The 2,500-nt window shown below is 57.2% G+C and overlaps 1 protein-coding gene across 2 annotated transcripts in view; it reads left to right on the plus strand.

Annotated features, from left to right (window-relative positions):
* Positions 1 to 2,500, plus strand: part of LOC144955333 (adaptin ear-binding coat-associated protein 2-like) — a 36,555-nt gene that overhangs the window by 24,216 nt on the left and 9,839 nt on the right. The gene's annotated exons all lie outside the window — the stretch shown is intronic.

The raw sequence follows: 2,500 nt of genomic DNA on the forward strand, positions 1-2,500 counted from the left end.
CACACACACGGTACACACACACACAGTGTACACACACACACACAGTACACACACACACACAGGTACACACACAGAGAGTACGGTACACACACACGGTACACACACACACAGTGTACACACACACACACAGTACACACACACACACAGGTACACACACAGAGAGTACGGTACACACACACGGTACACACACACAGTGTACACACACACACACAGGTACACACACACACACAGGTACACACACAGAGAGTACGGTACACACACACGGTACACACACACACAGGTACACACACACACGGTACGGTACACACACACAGGGTACACACACAGAGAGTACGGTACACACACACGGTACACACACACACAGAGAGTACACACACACGGTACACACACGGTACACACACACACACAGAATACACACACACACAGAGAGTATGGTACACACACACACAGAGAGTACACACACACAGGCACACACAGGTACACACACACACACAGAGAGTACACACACACAGGCACACACACAGGGGTACGGTACACACACACACACAGAGTACACACACACGGTACACACACACACAGAGTACACACACACACAGGGGTACGGTACACACACACTGTACACACACACACACACAGAGTACGGTACACACACACTGTACACACACACACAGAGTACACACACACACAGGGGTACGGTACACACACACAGAGAGTACGGTACACTCACACACACCACGGAGTACGGTACACACACACACACAGGGTACACACACACACACAAACGGTAAACACACACACGGGGGGTACGGTACACACACACACGTCTCCCCGTGTGTCTCTACCCGTGTCTCTCTCCCCGTGTCTCTCTCCCCGTGTGTCTCTCTGTGTGTCTCTCTGTGTCTCTCCCCGTGCGCCTCTCACCGTGTCTCTCTCCCCGTGTGTCTCTCTCCCCGTGCGCCTCTCACCATGTCTCTCTCCCCGTGTCTCACTCCCCGTGTGTCTCTCACCGTGTCTCTCTCCCCGTGTCTCTCCCCGTGTGTCTCTCCCCGTGTCTCTCTCCCGGTATGTCTCTCTCACCGTGTCTCTCTCCCCGTGTCTCTCTCCCCGTGTCTCTCTCACCGTGTCTCTCCCCGTGTCTCTCTCTGTCTCTCTCCCCGTGTCTCTCTCCCCGTGTGTCTCTCACCGTGTCTCTCTCACCGTGTCTCTCTCCCCGTGTCTCTCTCACCGTGTCTCTCTCCCCGTGTCTCTCTCCCCGTGTCTCTCTCACCGTGTCTCTCCCCGTGTCTCTCTCTGTCTCTCTCCCCGTGTCTCTCTCCCCGTGTGTCTCTCACCGTGTCTCTCTCACCGTGTCTCTCTCCCCGTGTCTCTCTCCCCGTGTCTCTCTCCCCGTGTCTCTCTCCCCGTGTCTCTCTCACCGTGTCTCTCCCCGTGTCTCTCTCTGTCTCTCTCCCCGTGTCTCTCTCCCCGTGTGTCTCTCACCGTGTGTCTCTGTGTGTCTCTCTGTGTGTCTCTCCCCGTGTCTCTCTCCCCGTGTCTCTTCCCGTGTGTCTCTCCCCCCGTGTGTCTCTCTCCCCGTGTGTCTCTCCCCGTGTCTCTCTCACCGTGTCTCTCTCCTCGTGTCTCTCTCACCGTGTCTCTCTCACCGTGTCTCTCTCCCCGTGTCTCTCCCCGTGTCTCTCCCCGTCTCTCTTCCCGTGTGTCTCCGTGTGTCTCTCCCCGTGTGTCTCTCACCGTGTCTCTCTCCCCGTGTGTCTCTCCCCGTGTCTCTCTCCCCGTGTCTCTCTCACCGTGTGTCTCTCACCGTGTATCTCTCACCGTGTCTCTCTCACCGTGTCTCTCCCCGTGTCTCTCTCACCGTGTCTCTCTCCCCGTGTGTCTCTCCCCGTGTCTCTCTCCCCGTGTCTCTCTCACCGTGTGTCTCTCACCGTGTGTCTCTCACCGTGTGTCTCTCACCGTGTCTCTCTCACCGTGTGTCTCTCACCGTGTGTCTCTCACCGTGTCTCTCTCCCCGTGTGTCTCTCCCCGTGTCTCTCTCACCGTGCGTCTCTCACCGTGTATCTCTCACCGTGTCTCTCTCACTGTGTCTCTCTGTGTCTCTCTCCCCGTGTGTCTCTCCCCGTGTATCTCTCACCGTGTCTCTCTCACCGTGTCTCTCTGTGTGTTTCTCCCCGTGTCTCTCTCCCCGTGTCTCTCTGTGTGTTTCTCCCCGTGTCTCTCTCCCCGTGTCTCTCCCCCCGTGTCTCTCTCTCCCCGTGTCTCTCTCCCCGTGTCTCTCCCCCCGTGTCTCTCTCTCCCCGTGTATCTCTCTCACCATGCGTCTCTCTCTGTGTCTCTCTCCCCGTGTCTCTCTGTGTCTCTCTCACAGTGTGTCTCTCCCCGTGTCTCTCTCTGTGTCTCTCCCCGTGTCTCTCTCTGTGTGTCTCTCACCGTGTCTCTCCCCGTGTGTCTCTCTCCCCCCGTGTCTCTCTCTGCCTCTCTCTGCGTGTCTCTCTCCCCGTGT

Source organism: Lampetra fluviatilis, unplaced genomic scaffold (assembly GCF_964198595.1).
Source record: "Lampetra fluviatilis unplaced genomic scaffold, kcLamFluv1.1 SCAFFOLD_763, whole genome shotgun sequence".
NCBI classification, from domain to species: domain Eukaryota; kingdom Metazoa; phylum Chordata; class Hyperoartia; order Petromyzontiformes; family Petromyzontidae; genus Lampetra; species Lampetra fluviatilis.